Here is a 23,417-nt window from a genome sequence, read left to right as displayed (position 1 = left end):
TAAAGCAAATTCTGATTTCGTTCGGTGTTTTGTGTGTGTGCCATTCCGGGGCAGCCGGGCTTCACAGCCCTGGAGGGTGAACGGCAGTCTAAGCCGGAGGTTGCCCACCGTTCTCTCCCACCGTCTTCACCTAGAGGGTGAGCACACGGTTTGCTGGCCCACCCCCAGCAGGTTCGGGCTGGGGCCCAAGAAACGGCACTGCTAACAACCTCCCAGGTGACACTAACGCTACCGGCCTGGGGACTCTGATGTGGGAACCAAGGCAACCATTTCTCCCCGCGGTGAGGGACGTGTGCAGATGGGGGACCAGGCCACCGTGCTGGGCACTAAGGTGAGAGGGAAAATCAGCTTCGGAAAGATTGGCCATGATAAAAACAACAACGACGATAATAATTATAATAATAACTGAAACATACAAGCAGATTTCCTCCCCTTCCTGCTTCTGAACTTGGCTGACTTTGCTTGATGCCTAGAATGTGGGTGCTTATCTCCTGGGGAGACATCCTAAAGGAACGGGCCGACGTGACAGGTGGCACAGATCGCAGGAAGCTGCTGCACTGCTGAGCTCACCGGCCCTGGACGCTTGCTCTCCTCCAAACTAACTACCTGGAAGCCAATGTTGGCTTCTGTTTCTCAGAATCTAAATTCCTTTCACAGAACCATCAAAAATTAGAGCACTGTATTTGTTATAATGGGGTTTAGATTATATAAATTATTTAAAAAGTGTTTAATAAATAAAAAAGAATTATTTATTATATGCCTCATGCATTATTTGAGTTCTGGGTCCTATTGCCTTAGATGCTGAATAACCAGTCTCCTGTTATAAAAACTGATCAGATTCCAAACGTTATTTTTGATGGATAGGAGAGTTGGGGGAGATAGAATGGGGCAAAAAAATTTACTAAAATGTAAAAAACTAAACTTAGAGATATGTTTTAAAATATTAGCATCCCAGGCTTATTTCTAAGCATTTGCATTATTGTAAATAGTGAGCAGGTTAAAATGAGTTAGCTGATTAAAATTAAGGGGTTGGATTTGGGGCCTGTGAAAGGATTTTTGTTGTTACTTCGCTTTTCTTTTCTATGTTAACTGTCTGTTTTATTCAGATTTGGATGAGTCAGAGGCTTCAGGCAGCCTGTTTTGCAGGAGAAGATTTAGCACCTGTCTCCCCACCCTACCTACCTGAGAATCTGATCCTGCCCATGGGACATGAGAACTCATCACTTGTGTGGAAACAGGACTGTTCTCTGGGCTTCGAGTCCAGGCCAGGCCGGGGCTGCTGTCCTCCGTAAGACTGCTTCGGGCCGGGAAACTGAAATTGGGATATTTAGCTTTGTACACCTTGACAAGGACATCTCCTGGAGACTCCGACTCCCCAGAGGAGAGAGCTGAAGTGTCATAGGTGAGTTCTGTGGGATCCAAGGATATCTTGGCCATCCCCGCTGGTCAAGGAACTCCCATTCCAAGTAACAGCAAATACCACAGCTTTCGCTAAGGTGAAAATGGGCTTATCTTTCTTTTCCTGGGCTTATCTTTCTCTTTCTCTTTCCATGGGTGGCCCCAGACTCCTGTCATTTTGTTAATTTCATTTTGAACCTACTATGACAGACCCTACACTGGCAATCCCAAGGCCCAGATATTTGTAAATGAAACTCCACTGGGAGATCAGTTTATTATTTTAATTCCAGTGGAATGTATCAAACCTCACCTCGGGGAAAGATTCTACCAAGTCCTTTATGGACTCTCCATTGTGAGAGAGACAACACAAACTTCAGCCTGAGTTCTGTCCCAGGCAGTTCATAACCACAGTGCTACAAACACCGCATTACTGAGCAGCTCAAGGGGCCCCAGGAGGCATCAGCATACTTATTACGGTCCATCTCTTTAAAGAACGGAGCTTGGTCATCTCATCTAATATTGTTAAAATGATGGTGAATACACCTGTGTAGAGGCAGAGGGATGCAGGAGCTGGCCTCCTGAGATACATTTATATCCAGATCCATCCTTTTAGGAAAACAATTTATTCTGAAGTTTTCTCTTAGACAAAGCTTTCTTTTGATCTGTGTATATCATTGCCTCTTTATTCTCTATTACAGTTTAATTTCAATGAATTCCATTTGCCATGCACAGAAGTACTGTATATAGCTATAAAGTACAATGGAATTAGAAAAGATGAATAGTTACTTGAAACATGAGATCAGTGGTTTTTCAAACTGTTGCTCTACAGAAGAGCTTAGGCGTTCCTCAAAGAATAAAGTATTTTTCACCAAACAATAACTATTTGAAGTGCCTGAAAATCCACTCAGTAAGCCTATCATATTTATATATTAGGATTATGAATAATGTTTCATAGATTCTTTTTTGTCTGCTGTTTAAAAAAGGGAAAACACAGCCAGAGCACCAAAGCAGTGGACTGAGTATTTTTCTTTTTGAACTCTAAAATTCTTAAAGAGAAAAACTTTCCTTTTAACTCCTTACTTCTCTGGACTCCAGAGACTTAAAAAGTTTTTATAACATGACCTATTTCCAGGTTTTATATTTGCACCTATTCACCCAGTGACTTTGGAAAGTCTCGATCAGTTATTCTTCTCTAGGGAAGAAAAATCCACAGAAACTATATTTTTAAATTTAATTTGTTTTTAAACAAAATGTATTTATTTTTTAATTTCAGAAGCAATGCTCATGGAAACTTAGGGAAAAGTGGGAAATATAGAAGGAAATCATTCATCGTCCCAATATTCAAAGACAATGATACACAGCACTGCTTCGTATTTCGATAAATTTCCTTAAAGTCTCTTCTCCTTGTTTTAATCTCTACACTTTTCAAAACTTCCAAACTTAGGTTTCTTCTCTGGAAATAATTTCTCACTGCCTTTAGCAGTGTTCTCTTGTTGTGCCTGCCTATTAAACATTGGTATTCTTCAACGTCTGACCTTAAACCTCTTCTAGTCTCACTCCATATGATTAATATGTCTGCCTTTATCCCATCTATGAGATGATAAATACCAAATAAACATCTTTTATTTACACAACTGTCTGACAATTAGATTAAATCCATTTTTCCATTCCCTTACGGCATAATCTACCTGAATGTCTTTAAAGGTAAACATCCAAGCTCACCCTTTCTTCTGTACTCTCCTAAGATTAGTTCGGTTGCAAGTAAAAGAAAACCAAAGTCAAATATGTATAGATAAAAACAAAACTCAAAATAACTTACTGGTTCCAGGATAGGACTGGCTGGACGCAGAGGCTCCAGCACTATCTGACTGATCATGCTCCATATCTATTATGTTAGTTCCTTTTCATTTATTTTTTTTTAAATTTCATTTGTGACCACAGATGTCTATCACCAGCTCCCCAAACTACATGCTTCCATGTTCTAACGAGGCAGAAAAGAATGAGAACTGTGCCAGTTCCATTTTCATTATTTTCCCAGTAAGGGAAAGGCACTCAGATTAGACTGGCTTAGGTCACAGGTCCAACACTGAACCAAATACGCTGGCCAGAGAGATGCAATGAGCTGCTTTGTGTAGCCCTATGTCTCACTCTTCATAGGGCTTGTGGGGACCTCTCATGGACTGAGAGTGAGGGGAGGAGGGACACAAACTCAGATGAAAATCAGAGCTGCTGCCAGAATAAAGCCAATGAACCCCAGGCATTAACAAATGATGTCTGACCCTTCTTTATTTAACGGCACTCATTCGCCCAATTCCAAAACTCGACATCATATAAGACACCTATATTTCCTTTCACTTGTGGCCAAATGGTCAACAACTTCATCACTTCTATTTCTGCAATTTTATTCAAAGCAGTTCTCTCCCTCTGTTGTTCCCCCATGACTGGCTTTCACAGATCCTCACAACCGACTCTTCCTGCTACTGGTCATACGCCCACGACATTCATTGAGCCACCCATGATTTACCTAACATAGACATATGATTCTGCCACTTCACCACTACATGATTTCAACTACCCCCTAGACAAGTGCAAAGCCTCTACACTTCCCTTCAGTGTGTGGCCTCATGCAGCAACATGTTTGAATGTATATTCCTACACTCACACTTCCTGACAGACGCATTGGTTGGTTTTAAGCTCCCCAAATAATACATAGTCTACATGCCTCTGCCCATCCCAGTTTCTGTTTTCTCCCCCGGAAGATCCTTCCTCCATACCTCCTCCCTTACCACCATTTTCTACCACCCGTTGAGACGATCTAATTCCCACTGAATTAGTTTCCTGTTGCTCCTGTAATAAATTACCACAAATTTAGTGGCTTAAGAGAACACAAATTTATTATCTCAAAGTTCTGAGGGCCAGAAGTTCACAATAGGTCTTTCGGGGCTAAAATCGAGGTGTCGGCAGAGCTACCTGCTTTCCGAAGCCTGTGAGGAGACTGTTTCTTAACATGTCCGTCTTCTAGAAGCTGCCCACATTCTTGGGCTCCTGGCCTCCTTTCATCTTCAAAGCCAGCAACCGTGTCACGCTGACCTCTGCTTCCGTGGTCACCTCTCCTTGTGTGACCTTCCTGCCTCCCTCTTGCACCCTTAGGATTCCAATGGACCCACCCAGGTAATCCAAAACAATCTCCCCATCTCAGTACCCTTAACTTAATTGGACAAAGTCCATCTCGCTCTGGAAAATAACATTAACTGGTTTCAAGGATTAGGATTTAGACAGTTTTGAGGGGCTATTATTTTGCTTACCTCACCCATGTATTCCTTAAAATTCGGCTTCAGCATGACGTGATTTTGGAAATGTGTTCTGGCTTTACGTTTATTCTGGATTGTTTCTCTTTACTTGCTTACCACCCTGCATCCTTCACTCCAGCACCCAACACCCACTCCGTTCCTCATGCAGCTTTGTGAGTTCCACATGTCAAACAACTTTGATTTATTCATTTCTGAGTGATAACGTCCAACTCTGTGTCTGGCACAGCCAAGTTAATAAATATGTTATAGTTCTGTAGTCCCCGAACCATCAGCGTAAAAGCTCGATAGTTTTCAATCCCCAAATCCTAAGCTCATCTCAAAGTGTTACAGAGTGACTCGCAATGAAATTATTTTACAATTAAAATGAATTTGGTCAAAATTCGTTTTACTTGCTAAATTTCAGATAAACCAGTCTGATCTCTGAATTTTAGTATCTAACAGAATGATGTGTCATTGCTCTTAGTCAACTAAGGAACAAAACACTAAAATTCTTTTTTTAAAAGTTTACAATTACTTCTCAATTTCATCCATCACAATGAAGTTCCAAGTGCTTCCTAAGAAAAAGGGTCTAGGAAAAACAACTAAAAAACTGAGGAAAGTACAGACATTTGACAAGAGTGTGCCTTAACTTCCATATTCTGTGTCGCATGGACCCAAATGTTCACTCTTCAACCATTCTCAGAGTTCTGTTTTGCCATGTGACAGAGTTACTTCTCTGCTCTTAAAGTACACATCCATCTGGAGACACAATGAGAACGCTGCCAATATCACTGTGGCTGAATGACGTATCAGTAGAAATCCAGTCACCACCCCTTCACCTCCCTAAGCAATCTCCCTCGTATGTGTGAACCTTGAGAAGAAATATATCTGCCAAGAAGGACTGCTCCAGAGTCTAGCAGCCAGCTTTGACAAAGGCTTCTCACACACTCTGCATTTCAGGGAAAAGCCACAGACTGAGCTTTCAAACTCCAGCCCTGTGCTCCTGCCTCCTGAGTCAACCTTTATAAAGGAGTTCCCAGTATCGTCTTTTGACCAATTGACTGAAATTGGCCTTGTCCAATCAGAATTGCACAGCTATATCCTCATTTGCATCTATACTTACCAATCAGAACTGCTCCATAACAACCAATCAAAATATACGATGCCGACCAGTCAGGACTGTGTGATTTGGATCAATCAGAATTGTGTGATTTGGTTCCTCATGCACATAAAAATGGACCAATTGGGAACCAGGGAAGTAACTTCCTCCATAAAAGGCTGCTTCCCCTTTGTCTTGGAGCACACTTTTGGTTTCCTTGGTTTGCAAATTGTTCACCTGAACAAAGTTTCTCCTCTTTCCGCTACTCATATGGAGAATTTTTATTGACATAAGGTAGGATATGGTCATCATTCACAGGACTCTTGAAGCTCAGTAAACTGCTATTAAATAACAGGAAGATTCATCCAGATAGTTTTGAGTAAGGAAGAGGTTACTGCCCCAGGAATTCACTAAGGAAGGGACCCGGCAGAAATGTATAAGAAAACTGTGAAGATAGTCATCATAATATTTCAGTGGAAACAATGTTTCATTACAGATTGAAAGACTCAGTGTGTCTAAGAGTAGGGATGTTGCTGGACAGATTTTTCTAGTGCCACAGTTTCACCAAGCTAGGACATGGAGTCCACAAAAGAGAAAATGGTACAGTTGTGGGTAGGTAGGCATTTTTCTGATTTATCTATTTGAAATTGCTCATTGTCACAGCATAAAAATACGTGGAAATCTTGTTCCTTGGTTGTACTTATAGATTTTGATACATGGTTATCGGCTACTTATGTTGCCTAATGTCCACTTCCACAGGAAACGGTAGATACAGTAGTCTCCTTCTCGGTTGCTCCACTCATCAATTAGCTGAGTCTGTATCTGTCTGACAATGTGCATGTGTGTGTGTTGTTTGTGTGGTGCTCTGGATTCGGCTTCTTGGCAATAAAACAATACTTTCATTGACTGGAATACTGGTCTATGTGTGCTGTCTCTTTAAGCCTTCCACTTTGTTTCAATAAAACAGTATAATAAAAACAGAATTTGTCTGAATAAGCTATCATTATATAAGTTACATAACACATACAGATAGCAGTCAAGCAGTCAATTAGAACTGAACCACATAGTTTCAGGTAAAACTAGCTCCTGTAAGTCTGTCTCCTTAAGTTCTTTGGCTGCTAAATGATTTCTGACAATATGAACTTCTTTTTTCACTTTGAAAACATTTAGTTTTATTAGAGAAGGCAATTGAGTTCTTATCTCCTGCAAAAGACAGTCGTTGGATTGCAATTTTTATCTATGGCTATCATTGTAGACCATAAATGAAGAATTTTGTTTGTTTTGTTTTGTTTTGTTTCCGGGGATGGAGGTTCATTTGGTGTTAGTTTCTTACTGAGCTAAACATAGTCTTACCATATGATTCAGAAATCACTCCTAGGTATTTACTCAAATGACTTGAAAACCTATGTCCACACAACAACTTGAACATGAATGTTTATAGCAGCTTTATTTATAATCACCAAAAAGTGGAATCAAACAAGATGTCCTTTAATAGGTGAATAGATAAACAAAGTCTGGTACATCCATAGGATGGAGTATAATCCAATACAATGGAATATTATTCCATGGCAAAAAAAAATGATCTATGAAGCCATGAAAAGACACAGATAAATCTTAAATGCATATTGCTAAGTCAAATAATTCAGTCTGAAAAGTCTACCTATTACTATATTATTCCAATTATCTGACATTATGAAAAAGGCAAAATTGTAGGGATGGTAAAAGACCAGTAGTTTCTGGGGATTTGAGGGGTTGGTGGGAGGGCCAAATAGGTGAAGCACAGATTTTCTAGGCTGGTGAAATGAGTCTACATGGTCCTATAATGATGTATCTATGGCACTACGTATTTGTCCAAACCTATAGACTTTAGCAGCACGAAGAGTAAAACTTCATTATATGCCATTTTTTTAAACATCATTTAGAAAGTTGAGCATCCCAGGAAGAAATGTAGATGTGACAAAACAATCTAACCATGTTAAAAACATATAGAACAACATTACTGATTGGAGTCGGGGCAAAAGGTGCTGACCTAAGTAACATTAGTAAAAAGCAAGGTCTATAAAACTAAAGACAAAGAAAAAATGCATGTAAACTCTGTACTCCAGTTGATAAAGTTTATTCCCATGGGGGGTATACAGATTGACAATTATGATATTGCTAGACGTGTTTACTGGAACTGAAAAATTAAACAAATGGATGGCATATAGTGGAAGCCAGATTTCTCACTGTTGGAGTGGCAGGTTACAGACGGACAAGGGTCTATCTAGATAGACAAGAGGCTAGAATGACCCAGATGGTAATGAATTAGAGACAGAGACATTAGCGTAAACTCACATTTAGCTTAATATAAATACAGATTGTGTATAAATATACAAAGAAGTATTTCCAGAGATGTACATACACACGGGTTAGTATAAGCACCCATGTATTTCCTTGCTCTTTTGAGCCGAGCAGGCCTGGAAGCAACGACATCCCAGCAATAATTTGCACACCTATTGCCCACAGCCTTGTTTTAATACTATTCTCCAGTAAAGAAAGTAGAGCTCCTTAGAAAAATGGCTGATTCTAATACAGGGTAGGAATATACAGAATGAGCCCGAAGCATCTTATAGTACCAGAAAGTTGGGCAGTGATCCAAACAAATAAACAAACAAAAACAAACAAACAACAACAACGAAAAGCCAACCAATGATAGTATATGATAAAGGGGCATAAACGCAAACATAGAAGTTCTCAACGGCCAAAACTTGAACGATTCGAGTGACAAAATAAATAAAAATAGTATTAGTCTTTAACCCACAAAATAAAATAAATGAGTCCATACTGATTTAAATAAATGATTAAATAAATAAAATGGAGAGAATAGACAAATCCCCCATGCAAAAAAATTTTAATAATTTTTGGAGAAAGTCCACCCTCAAGGAAGTGGGACATAACTTTCCACTCCTTACGTGCGGCCTTCACATGGTGACTTCTTTCCAAAGAGTATATTATGGAAATGAGAGAAAAAGTAACTTTATGGTGGAGAAATCCAAAAAACACTACCTCAGTCAGATGATCAAAGTAAACATAACAGTGATTAAGTGATGTTGAGAGTACACACTCCGGATATGTGATGAAAATGACAGTTCCCTTCTGCCATCTTCTCCAAAAAAAATTTAAGCCCAGTCTAACCATACATGAAACATCAGACAAGTTCAAATAATAGGACATTCTACAATATGCCTGGCCAGTACTTTTCAAAACTGTCAAGGTCGGCAAGATCAAGTAAAGTCTGAGAAACTCACAGCCAAGAGAACTCTAAGGAGACAGGATGACTAAATGCGATGTATCGTGGATGGAGTCCTGGAGTGGGAAATGGACATTAGGGTAAAAGCTAAGAAAATATAAATAAAGTAAGGACTTTAAGTTGATAATAATTTATCAATATTGGTTCATTAATTATAGCAAATATATCATTATAATGTAAGATGTTCATCGTAGGAGAAACTGGATCTGAGTACATGGGAACTCTCTACACTCTCTTCGAATTTTTCTGTGAAAACCAAACTTTTAAAGTAGAAAGTTTATTTTTTAAAATATCAGCATGAAATTGATAAAAATATATTTTATCAATCTTCTAATATTTTTCAATTGGTTCAAAGTCAAGAGTTTCGGTCACACATCCCTGTCCTGACCGTCATCAAACACCAACACTCACCTCTACAGTAGAACCTACTTTCATCTTTGAAACCCAAGACTGAGGTGAAGGTGGAGTTTCTAAGGACTAGTTTCTGCGTTACTACCATATAAAGGATGCTTTGCAGAACTCAAGAAAGCGAACATGACTTTGTGGCCAAAAATCAGTCAGAAACGTCATTAAACAATCATTTCTCCACAGCATTTATGACACAGTTGGACCATTAGCTCAACCAGTCAAACTATTAGATCAATAGTTTCTGGTCATCAAACATACAAATTAAAATGGAATGCACAGAAATATGATTCACATCAATATGGGATACAGAAATTTGGTTTTCCTGAAATATTTTAGTTCAACTTTTATATCTGTATTTAATTGTAGGGACTGGACAAAAAGCTGAAGTTTTAATCAATGGTTTTGATACAACAGAAATATTTATGATCCTACATCTTGTAATCCAAGGTTTTATGAAGAAATGCTTCAACGGATTTCTATTATCCAGTTCATGTTAATATCTGAGATTTCTTGTATTTCATTAAAGTTGATGTGCCTGTGATATTACTTCATGTTTATGAATAATAATACATGCACAGTTGCAAAAACTGTGTAAGTCACTTGATGCTGAGTTTGTGGTTGATGATTTGAGGCTCTTACATAATTGGAAACTACATAAAAGATATTCCACACTCGCAACGGAGAGCAAATTCTGTAAAATTCTCCTGGGTATTTTTTAATCACATTATTCGACTTACCCTTTCTTTCCTACAGTTCTGTCATTACATCTGTCACGTGCCTTCCTTGATTTGCGTGGCCTAGTTTTTGAAAGAAAGAAAATTCATTAAAATCACATTTAAATAATATATTCTAAACTAGAAAAGCTACATTATCATCTCTCATATTTAAAGAATAACAGTTTATTTCTTGCTTCAAAAGTCTCATTACTAGAAACCAGCCACGTGTCAGTTAAAACATTTGTCAAGAATCACTAATAAGGAATCGTCAAAGCTACTGACTGAATGCAGACTCATTCCTTACTCTGCCATGTTCGGAGGGATTATCTATAGCCAACTGGTGACTACTCAGCCAGTTATTTTAAGAAACACCTGAGCGTTTTCTTCCGTATGTCTACAGAAGAGCAGGAGTAAGCAAACTCCTGTAAAGGGTCAGAGAGTAAGTATTTCAGAATTGGTGAGCCTTAAAGAATCTGATACATTTACTCATCTCTGTTGTCAAAGCATGAAAGCAGCCATAGAAAATACAGAAATGAATGAGCATGGCCGCGCTCCCATAAAACTTAGTTTACATCCAGGTAGCAAGTGCGTCAAGTTAGATTTTGCCCGTGGGCTACAGTATGCCAACCACCGTCATAAACAGAGAGAAGGGGAGAGTGAATGGAGGTGGCAGAAACTGGCCACTCGAGGAAATCTAGAATGGTCTTTGCTTTCTTCTCTGGCTGGAAAATCCCCTCTCACTTTACCACACCGGTTCACACGTCTTCCATAAATTCATTTTCGGCTTCACCATACAGAGTTACTTTTCTCTTATTTGATTTTCAAATCTACCATTCTGGCTAAATAATGCTCTCCTTGGGAAAGGGCGACCTCTGTCGTCCAAGTAAAAGCATACTGTACACCACGTGGTCAGTTCCCTGGAGCTGAGCCACACAGCCATCCTTCTTGGGGACAGGAAATGCCTCACCTATCTCTGTATCCTCTACACAGCTCGGTGTCATTATTTAATAAATACATATAAAATAAATTAAAAAGAAAGTGAAAGAAACATAGGTAGGACAGCAACATGCTACATGAACCCAGAGAAAGTGGAGAGCACCTCGGAATGGAGGGATGAGACAAATGGAGACGGGAGGCTGAGTATTGACACAGGACAGGAGGGTGGGAGGTGTGAAGGAGGAAGCAGCATTTATGCCAGAGCCTGTGTGTGCCAGGCGGCCCCTAGCATGACCCACAGGGATCCCCCCTCACTGATGTTTACACCCTGTGCAACCCCCTCCTCTCGCTCGTTGATGGGACATAAGGACTCACTCACTGGTCGTGAATAAAACACTACAAATGTGATGTCTCTTCCAAGTTTGGGTTACAAGAATGCTGCGGCTTCCACCTCGCTCTCTCTCTCCTTCGATCACTCGAGAAAGCCAACTGACACGGTGTGGGCTGCTCTACAGAAGGGCCTCATGATGAGGAACCGATTGCTCCAGCCAACAGCCAGCAAGGACCGGAGCCACAGGAGGGCACTTGGAAGTGGATCGCAGCTCTGCCAGGCCCTGAGGTGACCGCAGCACCACCGACACTTTCATGTGAGAGACCCTGAGCCCGAGGCGCCCGGCTAGATTTCTGATGCATAGACTATGAGATAGTAAATACCTGCTGTTTAAAGCTGCTAAATTTTCAGCTAATTTGTTACACAGCAATAGATAACTAACAGCTCATGTCGGGTGTTTTAGGTACCTGTTCTCACTGAATCCTCACAATAAACCTATAGAGGACACATTAGAGTCAATTTTACTGACAACGAAAAAAAAAGCCTCAGGAAATTATGTAATCCATCCAACAATTCGTGGTTACTGAGTAGCAAAGTCACATTCAGATCTGCTTTTTCGGTCACTGCAAAGCAGAAAGGCAGGAACTAAGGGAAAGACAGAGCTACCGAGAGAGAGTGCTCTGGAGGCCGCCGTGCGAGGCCTGTCCTGTTTCAGTAGCTGCTGCCAAACACAGGTGACTGTAGCCAGCTCACCAGACAGGCAGCACTCACGGTGTGTCATCATCACAGCAACTTTTTCTCTTTTTTAGAGCAACTTTTTCTCTTTTTTAGAGGAGACACTCACTGCCTCCTTAAATCCACTCAGCGGGGTTGTCCTTTTGCTCAAGAAAGAAAATTCTGCCACGTCTCATAAAATTTTGGCCACTCTTAGATAATAAAATGGCTTCTTTATCCAGACCCAATCTTAGTTTGTAATCAAAACAGTCAGGTTTAATACGCTGATCAACCCTTCAACCTTCATCCAGACGTAATGGCCCACACTTCTCTCCAGCTGCAAACAGCTGTCTGCTGCCAGGGCCAGCATACAACTAACATTTCCATCTACTCCATGGACCTCTGCTAGCGATACTAGCTGTTTCTGATACTTCCGGGGATAAATGCAATGGGGGCGGAAAGTCTTGGTGGCTGGAAGAATCCATCCTTGTCTGGTACTGTTGTGAGATGGGCAGAGTTTCTGGACCTAACAGCTACTTAAACTTGACTAATTCTCACAGCACTTTCTTTAGTCTCCTGTGAACCTGTAGCCTGCAGCATCTTTGCTGGGAGCTGGACATCACCTTCCACTAGCCTCTCGTCCTCCCCAGTCGGCCGCTATTCCTGGCAATATACTTTGCACCATTTCAGTTGAACCTCCAGCCCCAACATCTGCTCCCTTGGGCAGAATTGCCTTTCAAACCATGCCAGACTGACTGACACTGCTGCTCAGAGGGCCAGGGACATCCAGACACAGCCCTCTATTCTGCTTTAGCTTCTTTCAGGCACTGTCCTGCTGTGTTCTCCAGGTGCAGGGGACAGATAGCAAGAGTTCTAAGTAGTCCCCACTGAAGCAACGCTCTTTAGTCTTGAAGATCTCTGCACCCCTACCCATTGTGGGGAGGTGGGACTCAGCACAGCTCTACAATAATATCACCCAAATCATCTCCCAACCTCAGTCTCTCAGCTCATCAAAACCTCCCTTCTGGGTGGAGAATTTCAGCATTGTGAAGCTAATTCTCAATCTGCTTATGGTCTAGCCTTGCTGAAACTTCCATTTTAACATCAGGTTACAGCAAAACAGAGTTTCGCTTCGGAGGGGATCCATCCAGTATATGTAGGCGAGATCGAAGGCTGAAGACACCGAAGGAGAGAGACTTGAGAAGCAGCTGCTGAATAACCTAAGTTATAGACAAATGTCACAACTAAGGCAGCGGAAGTGGGAATAAAAATCGGAAGATTGTCTCGAGTCGCAACAGAAGTAGATCGATAGGAACTCAATGAATATAAATAGAAAAAGGGACTTGAGAACTGGAAGGCAGTCGGGTCAATAAATAAATCAGACTTTAGAAGGAGCGTCTTGGAAGGAGAAGCGCGACGATCAAGCATGTGGCTGGCTGTCCAGCAGTGCTGCACCAGGCAGAGGCCATCCGCATTAGGGGATGAGAAGAAGGGTCTCGGAATTGAACCTCAGCCTCATCTGCGCAGAGGTGATTACTGAGCCCAGAGCCCTCAGAAGACTAACATCAGAAAGTATATGGCAATAGAAAATGACAGAGAAATCAAGAGAAATCTCCTACAGAGATGGCAAGAACACTCAGAACAGCGGAACCACGCCCGGCTCCCCGCCCAAAAAAAGGTAGGGCGGATCCAAAGCCAAGGGTAGGTTAAGAAAGGAACTACGGAGTACGGCCTCTGGGAGGTGTCTGCCACCGGCGATGTCTCAGTGGAGCTGCTGAAGCCAATTCAAGGGTCCGGGATTGAATGAATTGTTAAGAAGTGAAAGCAACAAGTATGGAATAATCTTGGGGAAACTGTCAGTGAACAAGAAGGGATCTCTTGAGATGACAGAAGGGTCCAGGGGACATTTAAAAATAGACGTGTATTTGGACACTTTTGTAGACAAACGGAAGAGCCAGTGCACAGACAGTGGTTCGGAGAAGCAAGAAAGAAGGGAGCTATCAGGGACAGGAGAGGACAGGCACAGGGACATGGGCTGGCCTTAAAAGGACAGACAGGCACTTCTCCTAAACTGAAGGAAAGCAAAGAAAATATGGGGAGAAAGTTGAGAGAGACCAAGTGAGAGTGTTTTAAGCTTCCAATAAAGTAGACGGTGAGGTCGTTTTAGAAAGTGAGAAGGGCAGGGGCTAACTTCTTGTGAAGAATCCAAAGTTTTGAAGCCACCAGAATGTGGGATGGAGTTTTTAAGACAGAGAATCAGATACTAATAAAGGACTGCTGATCCAAACTGAGGGTTCGATTGAAAATGACCTCTTCTTACTCATCACTCACTCTATTATTAATGTTATTTTTTTTTCAAGCTTAACTAGTTGATATCGGGTTATGACTTTCTCCAGGAGTGCTTGCCAATTCAGGAAAAGCAGGAAAAGCGGACAGAGCATTTCCCCAGGGAAGTCACTTGGCAAAGGAGTGGTGGATGTAGACGAGGGTGCAGGGAGAGTCCAAGGGGAAGAGATAACCATCTTTAAATGCTGACCACTGGTCACAGAAGAAGACAATGAGAGGTGAAGTGGAGGGGATGGTTATGTCCACAGGGACGCCAGATGGAGGGGACAAGGGCGATAGTTATCAAACAATTGTGAAGACCAACAAGGCTGCTTCATAGCTGCTGTTAAGGAGACCACTTCTGCCAGATGCCTAATATAGTATTCCCTCCAGGTGGTATTTGCTTTGTTCCCCAGAGGTGGTGCGATATTCCTAGTTGTTGAATTAGGGAGAAAAAAATGGGAGCTCTTAGACTTTCTTCTGCCTGCTCCCTCCAGGGCAGTAGCTCCCCATAAGCAAAACATCATCTCTGTGGCCGTTCCCTGGACAGGCATAGCTGGTACTGAGCGTTTTCTGCAACAGGGCAAGTAATTGTAACCAGTCCCGAGGCTCTGGTATTTGACTCACACTACGCTACATCCTCCAGCTTGGCTGTTATCAGTCAGTTTACCTTCCATCTGCCACTCCAGAGGGAGAAGAAAGAAGGGGAATTTTTTTTTCTGGGAGAGCCTAACAGCTTACTGAAACTTTCTGATGTCTGGAAGTCGTCCAGTTTGTTTCAGTTAAAAGCTGAATCTACAAAAAAAAAAAAAAAAAAACCCTACTTAAAAATCTTCCTTGTTCCTTTCCATACCTGCTTCATGTATGTCACAGGCTTCATCTAGGAGTCATGACTATTGAGTTCTCTAATGAATGGCCAGTCCCTCCAGGCCATGCAGAAAGTCTGCTCTAGGATAAGTTGGATCCGATTCTACTCACTGAGGAAAGTTTGCCAATGACAGATAATTCTAATTCCAGACTGGTTCTCAAGAAAAAGAAAAATGTGTGAAGAAGGATTAAAATTGGTCACAATTTTTTGATCAGGAAAAAATATTGAAGTCTTTTAATTAAAAGTAATTTAAATTTAGTGTAATAAATAGAAAAGAAATGTTCACAATCTGCAGCCAAATTCCCTGTGTAGGGCCCAATTAGGCCCTTGCTTTGGATGCATGAATTTATAAATATGATCATTTTATTTATAAATATGCTATCGTCACATATCACACTGGTCATTGCCCCAGTTCCATATAAGGGAGTGAATTCTACATAATTGTCTTTATTCCTAACTGCAAAGGTATAAATTGAAATCCAATGTTTAAAATAAATTTATATTATTTGTGAGTCTTTGAAAACACTCTTTCTGCCAATTAAATTGTTGTCATAGTAACTAATGCACTTCCGAAGAGGAAGAGAACTGTGCACCATTTTTTTCTCCTCAAAAGATAAAAATTAAACTAAATAACAACAGATCATGGCCATTTCACTAACAAGTTGTTCTCTCCCAGATGTTATTAAGAATCTCTCACTCTTCTTTAAAATAGAGAAATAACATCCTCCTCCCTCGTTCTTGTGTGTTCTCACTCAGGGACAAAGAATAAAAAGTCCTTGAACAGCAACGCTGAGAGATTCATGAACTCCTCACTAAGCAGACTTAGGTGAAGTGATCAACTGCATTGTATGCTATATCTCAAGTGATCTTTTGTTTTATGAGATAATGAATTCAATAATAATAATAATAGTAATAGTAATAATTGTCATCTCATGTATTAGATAAACACCTACATAGACTATTTAGGCACTAAAATTATATTAAATTCTATTTAAACTCTACATTTCCGGAACCTAAATGAAATTCTGGACCACAAAAACAATTATATTCAGCATATACTAGTAAACATCCATAAATTAATTCCTTTGCCCTTAATTTGTTTTGCTGCAGATTTTGGAATTTTAAAAAAGTTTTGAGTAAATATTTCTTAACTGAGCTTATTAAATTATTTTTTTTTTCTCTTTAGTCATGTTGAATCAGTATGGTACGAAAGCCTAAAGTAAATTTATAAATTTCCATTTAATATTTTTATATTGTTAAAGTTACTGACTTGTATGTGATAAAATGAGGGAGTCAGGGCAAATGTTAGAATTTAGATTGTGGTTAATCGAATATGTCCCTCTCTAAGAGCCTACAATAAACAAACACATTTAGGACTAACCCTGAGATTTAACAAAAACAAAGTCTTTCTAAAGCACGATAGTATTTCTTTCATTTGATCTCCTCACTGTTATCTATTTTGTGTTTTGTGGGGTTTTTTGTTGTTTTTTTTTTTCCCCACTCAGAAATATCTTCAATAAATATTGGAAGCATTATGCTTTATATTTTCTTTAAGCCACCAACCCTGAAATTTGTGGAATATAGCTAAATATACTTCCTTGTAAGTAACAGGAAAATAAACGATGTGAAATAAACAGAAATAGGGGGAAATAAAATTGCATATCAAAGGGTGTGAAAATATCGTCTCTCTTTTATTAACAGCTCTAGCGTAAGAGACAGAGTTCTTTAAACCAAACATTATAGTATAACTGCAGACACTAAGGCAAAGATAAAATAATATAATGCAAAGAGAAGTTAGGTTTAGATACCAAACAGATGGATGATGTACAGATGTTCTTAGAACAGCTGCTATAACAATAATACTTGAACAGTCTTTAGGAAAAATTAGGCAATTACTTTCCATTTATCAAATGAATTGTATTTAAGATTTAGATATAATTAATATTGCTATCACATTTCTGCATGTGCCTATTAGCCCATCCATAGTGCAATGACTGGGCATTCATTTCAAAATGTCTGTGGTTTATAACGATAAAGACATTCAACCTTATGGTCACTGCTGTCATTATCAGCTTATGTCCCTAACTCATCACAGCTGCCCGTAGCTTCCCTGGGAACAATTCTCCCCAAAATTCTGTTGATGGCTGTATCCAGCATTCATTTGGCGTGATCAATGGTTCCTACTGCCATGTGAAAACCATGTACCTTGGCTCCTCTTTAGGGTAACCCAATCCATCAGAAATCCAGCCAAGCCCAGAAGACATTTAGGGCTTTGCCACGCAGCCTGGAGAACTGACAGCTGATTGAGGACCAAAGCTCCGTTTTAATGAGTCTCTCTGGCCTTGAATTCATCACTGCCAGACTGACAAACATCAAAACTTGGCACCCTCCATTATATACTGTTTAACCTATAAGTCTGCATGGGGTAAAGAACTGTCAGCCTGGAAGTTTGTAATAATGCAAACTTCCTTAGCTAAGCTGCAAGGTCAGGTGATACATCTGCCTCACCAATAAGGATTAAGGCATCAAATACCAGCTTTTCCATATTTGTAGCAAGTATAAGTAATTACTAAAATTTTGGTTTTTAGGGTAACCAAGATCTAACTACTGGGTACAGAAACAAAGCATAAAAATCCATACCTTTAAATTATTTGTGTGGAAATTCGTATGTATAGAAACTAATGGAAAGATACCCAGAACACAGCGCAGGCCTACCCAGAATGACATGGGCTCTAAAACAAAATCAGCCTTTTAAAGTAGAAGCAACTATTGTGGACAGTAATGCTGGAATAAGGACACCACCCATGTGACACATGATCTCTAGAGTTTATAGAGAGAGACAAGTACTGGTCACCAGTGTCCATGTGCTTCTCAACATGTCCCAGTTGCTTTGCAGGTAGCAGGAGCTGTGTGGCTATTCTGGAAAATGCACTGTGTATAGGAATGAAGTATGCCAGTTCTGGTTTGAGGCATATAAGAGTGGGTACAAATTTTCTACGCTCTTGTTTCTTGCTGTAGTGATCCACATTTTGAGATGCTGGTGTCACAAAATGGTGATGCTTCTGTGAGCCTGGGTCTCTGACTGCTACCAACAACCTGCATTGGTTGTTGCATAGGCAAGAAAAAATTTGTATGTATTGCCAACTGAGATATTGAAATTAATTTTTTGCTCCCATATAACCTAACCTTACCCTGACAGAGATGTTAAGAGTAAAAAGTGACCATCAGGCAAATAATTGATACCATGAATGTCCTAGAAAATAGTAGTAGATGGTGTCTGACTCCTGGAGCGCTGTGATGAGCAGTTAGGCACTGCTTCTATTAAGAGTTTGATGCTGGTAAGTATTTTGATAGAAAATAAAGTGATAAAATCAAACGATGGTGCGTTAGTCCTATTTTATGCTGGGTTGATTCTCATAGACCATGGTGGCCTAAATACGAAAGAGCTTTAGGTTGCAGTAGTTGGTGCAGAGCCAAATTTGTGCCAAGGCTAATTTATCTGTCTATTAGCATAAAAGAAGTCTCTGAGCCCCCCTTTCCATCTAAAAAGTTTTTCATAGAAATTTAATGTCTTCAGTATCAATAATCACCTATATCATTGGATGACATTACTACAATACTATTACTCAGTAATTCATAAAACTTCTTTCTATTTCTATATATTTTTAAATGTATTTTCAGAAATATATTTGCCTTATGAAATGTGGCAATGTGTGAATTTTTTTTTAAATGTCTTTACCTATTGGCTTTGACAAAGGCGAACAGAAGCCTCCATCCTTGTGCAAAAATGTATGAATTTTATTTTAGCCAGTGTTTCTAAACATGCCAAAAAAAGAAAATCATAAATAACAAAGTGAATTTAAATTTAGACTTTGCCCAGATTAAACTGGTTTTGCTAAATTTGGAATCATGAATAGAATTCAGCAAAATCCCCATTTTGGTTTTTAAAATATCAAATCTGCAAATTGAACAGATGTGTTTTCATTATAAATTTGCTCTGCCATCTTATAGAACAATAGAACAATATCTAGATTTACAAACCAAACTTCAGATGATTTACAGAAGAAAAGGGTTGTTAGTGAAGAAGGCAACCAGAGATTTATGAAGAAGAGGTATACATGAGAAGAAACTAGAATTTAATATAGAACTAAGTCTTGTGATCAGTAGATCAAATTTTGGCCAAATAACCACCAAATTGTTGAATCAAATTGATGATTGAAGCAAATGTAAGAAGCCATTAATCGGTTCGTTAAAACAATAATCGACTTGCAAAAAATCAAGAATTTGATGTATTACTACATGTAGACAAACTCAGTCTATGTAAAAAAAATTGATTTAATTTAACTAGTCGACTAAATATTTAAAGTCATTAAAATTCTTTCTTGTAGTATGTGTTCTTTTACTGACTTAGTAAAAAAGAAGTACTTTTACTCTTTGTGAATTAGTTCAATATTTATACATCTGTCTTTCAAGCATAAACATTAAACTGTCACTTTGGTTGTTCAATAATCTGATGGCAAATATATATACGTGGTCATACACATCATATACACATGCAGCTTTAAAATATCATCCCATTTAAATCAATACTGTAAAATTTATTGACTTAATTCCATCTCAAAGAGAAGAAAAAATGAGCATTAATGCCCTCTTACAATTTATCATTGCTTATACAGTTTCAAATTTGTTTATGATTATAATGAAATCTATCTACTTCACATCAAACTGATAAACAAGTAGGCTAGGAAATTATCAAGAGAACCAGATTATTTTCAAAAGCCCTGTGTAAGAAAATAACAGAAAATGTTTTGTGGTTATTCAAAAACATTAAACTCTTTTAAAACCATAGAGGTTACTTATTTTTTTCTAATTATTGCAGTATTAAAATATTTGGAATTTTACTTAAAGTATGGGCAAAAATGTGTGTGTGTGTGTGTGTGTGTGTGTGTGTGCGTTGTGTGTACAGGCACACACAGTCAATTATACACATTCCCCTGATATAGTCTATTGTCACAAGTTTCCTAAGCAAAGTGAAATTAATTTAGCAGGTGTGCTCTAGAATATCATGAAATTACAATAAGATAACTAATGTAAAATGACAATAATACAAAAATAGAATTAATTAGCAAGTAAAATACTGAGGTACCTGACAGACGTAACCTTCGCACAAAGAATTACATTCTCCTCCATGGAAGTAGATGGTTTAGTAACCATTCTTTGGTAGAACATCACTGTGTTTATCCTTTAAGTCAAGCCTGGCTTCTCTACCATACACATGACCTCAAAATCCAGGACTACAGATAAGCAGATGGACCAGCTTTCCAACTTTCCTGAGATGGCAAACCAGATCTCGGTACCTCTAGTCAGGAGAGACATGGCTGGGACCCAAGGACCAAATAGAGAGTAGGTAGTAACGAGATGGGAAATACAATACGAAATACAATACATATCAAACATACAATACACACATCCAATACAGAAAGAAGACAAAAAGCTAGTTGAATCAAATACCCGGAAAAGGAAACGAAGGACCTGAATTGTTAATGAACAGAGTCTATAACGCATTGCTCCCTTCTCTATCAGGAACAAAAGACAGTATTCCAGGTAGGGAAGGACAGCCAGACTGAATCTCTAAACCAAAACCAAGAGCCACGTTCCCCTTAGGGATCCCTCACAGATCAGAGCTGTGTCTTCGTGCTGAGAACGGAAGTGGGTTTTCTCCCTATTTGAGATCATCCTAAGTGGAGATAATCCCACTTTTTCCTTCCTTCTGGTGGAGACAAAGCAGAGTGTCAAAGGCTCTATTAGGGTGTAAGGAGGTAAAAAAGAAAATTAACATGGAGTGCCATAAATTTCAGCAACTTGACTTACTGGTAAAATGAGAGACCAAGTCCCTTAGGACTTTCTAAAAATAAATTGGTGGCAGGTATCGGGATTATCCACCCACAGTAGGTTCACCTGACAGTTATAGACTTCAACAGGACTCCAACAACCTGTTTCATTCTCTCCCTCCATTTAAAAAGTAGATCAAGCCTTACTCTTTAAATGAATCCTACTGTAACTCTAATCTCCACTGATTCTTCTGTCCTCTGACCTTGTAATCCACATATCATTTATATACTTATTTTGTCTTATAACTCTACGTTCTCCTAAAAAATATAGTAATTGTTTAATTAAAATTTTTCAGCAAGAAATGATTTTAATAAATTATTTTTTAAATTTCCCGCACAATCCTCAGCTTATGCTATGTATTTAGTATGCAATAAATTGAGTTATATGACACTAATTCCTCTACAAAAATTTTACTTAAAATGATGCTTAGCTGTATTGCATGACTGAGCAAAGCCTGGCAAAAGGATATTCTTTCCATGTCTATTAAAAATATCTTATACGAAACCATAATCTTATAGAATTTGACATTCTTATGGAATGTCAAAGGTGAGGCAAGAATTTTACCATGACCTTAGAAGGGAATTTAACTAAGAACCATGACTATATTGAGTTTTATAACCATTTCCAGGAAATATGATTTTATGATTTAAATCAGCTGACAATTCTTGGCATCTATGCCAAAAGAGTTACATTTGAATAGCTTAGAAGACATGTAAAAACAGTGTGAGAATCTGGGTAGACTGGACATGGAAAGAGACAACTTCACTCATTTACCTCCCACCCAATTGTCGATGTCTACCTGTAGGTACTCCTGAATCCCTGGTAATAGAAATCTGAGTTAATCTTTTTTTCATTCAGTCATTGACTCTTTGATTCATTCACCCAGCCAATATTTATTCCATGATATTGTGTTCTAGACACACAGCTGGCATAGACCCATTCAGGAGATGCCAAGAGCTCTGCCCTCATTTTATCATATTCTGGTGATAGAGAGAAACATAAATAAACATGTGGACTGATCAACTGAAAGGTAAATATGAACCGTTAAGTTCTAGGAAGAAAATACTTGAAATGGACAATAAGATGAGTATCTAGTTAACCAAGGTGATCAGAGCTGGCTGCCCTGAGACCCGAATATAAAAGTGAAGAGATTAGGAGGTACAAATTGGTAGTTACAAAGTAGTCACAGGGAAGTACAGCACAGGGAATATAGTCAATAACATTGTAATAACTATGTATAGTGCCAGGTGGGTACTAGACTAATTGGGGGATCACTTCATAAATTATATAAATGTCTAACCACTATGCTGGACACCTGAAACTAATGTAGAATAACATTGAATATCAACTCTAATTGAAAAATAAAAGTTAAAAAATAAAATAAAATAAAATAAAATAATTAAAATAAAATAAAATAAAATAAAATAAAATAAAATAAAATAAAATAAAATAAAATAAAACGAACAAGCCAGGCCATGAGGCTGGCAGAGAACATCCATCCCCGAGGCTGGCCCTTACTCTTTCATGTTAGAAGAGAACAGCAATGTTTCCGCACACCATCTCTGGTGATAGAATTTCAAAGAGTTGGGCTGTCTCAACTGAAAATATATTTAGGTACCTTCCCAGCATCACTCAAATGACACCACAAGCCAATTTAGCAGATATTTTTAGTCATATGCATAAAAATGCATATAGAAAAGTAGATGCTTCAACATATTGACAAGTAATCAGAAAAAAAAAAAAAGCCATAAATTTCAATGATCTCTACATGATAGCCCAAGACAGTTAATTTTTTTCGATGAGTGGACCAATTTTTTTTTTTCTAACAACTTTCCTACCTGTTCAATCTAGACAAAAATCCTTCTTATACTATCTATTTAACAACTGCGGTGACCAGCATAACTCAGACCCTTCCTGGTTGCCCTGTGAGGCAATGACCTTTATTAACCACTCCTATTATGTGTCGTAGAAGGAGCCCTCACTTTCATGCCCCAGACAGACACACGATTGGGCCGCAGGTACAAAGACATAAAGGCAGTGAGCTGCTCAGGGAACCCGGGTTGAAGCAAACTCCACAGAGCCCTTCCTCAGCAGAGGAAAGCTGGATTGAGTTGAACCAACCAGATTTCTCTCTTAGAAATAAACTGGGAA

At 39.0% G+C, this 23,417-nt stretch overlaps 1 long non-coding RNA gene across 1 annotated transcript in view; it reads right to left on the bottom strand.

Annotated features, from left to right (window-relative positions):
- Nucleotides 1-23,417, bottom strand: part of LOC120586259 (uncharacterized) — a 164,602-nt gene that overhangs the window by 64,400 nt on the left and 76,785 nt on the right. Inside the window, exon 2 of the long non-coding RNA XR_005648661.1 lies at nucleotides 10,222-10,281. This is a non-coding gene — a long non-coding RNA (uncharacterized LOC120586259). The remainder of the gene's footprint in view (nucleotides 1-10,221; nucleotides 10,282-23,417) is intronic.

This window comes from Pteropus medius, unplaced genomic scaffold (assembly GCF_902729225.1).
Source record: "Pteropus medius unplaced genomic scaffold, Ma_sr-lr_union100, whole genome shotgun sequence".
Taxonomy (NCBI): domain Eukaryota; kingdom Metazoa; phylum Chordata; class Mammalia; order Chiroptera; family Pteropodidae; genus Pteropus; species Pteropus medius.
This window is presented reverse-complemented; position numbering and strand designations above follow the sequence as displayed.